The following is a 224-nucleotide window of genomic DNA, read 5'->3' on the forward strand; positions in this document are numbered from 1 at the left end:
TGGTTCGCAGGACTACAGACAACAGGGTCCGCAGCTAGCAGCAACAAGCACTTGGAAGGACTGCTTGGTACTTTTGAAAGCTGGAACTACGGCAAATGCTGCTCACAGCAGGCGCCCCATTGTAACTGTTATATCGGCGCACTGAGACAAAACAAAGTATTGACCCTCCCTGCGGGGCTCCGAGGTGTCAGCAGGTAAACGTGCTCCCCTACAGCAGCACTCCA

This window comes from Eimeria mitis, genomic scaffold, assembly GCF_000499745.2.
Source record: "Eimeria mitis Houghton genomic scaffold, Emh_scaff2845, whole genome shotgun sequence".
Taxonomy (NCBI): domain Eukaryota; phylum Apicomplexa; class Conoidasida; order Eucoccidiorida; family Eimeriidae; genus Eimeria; species Eimeria mitis.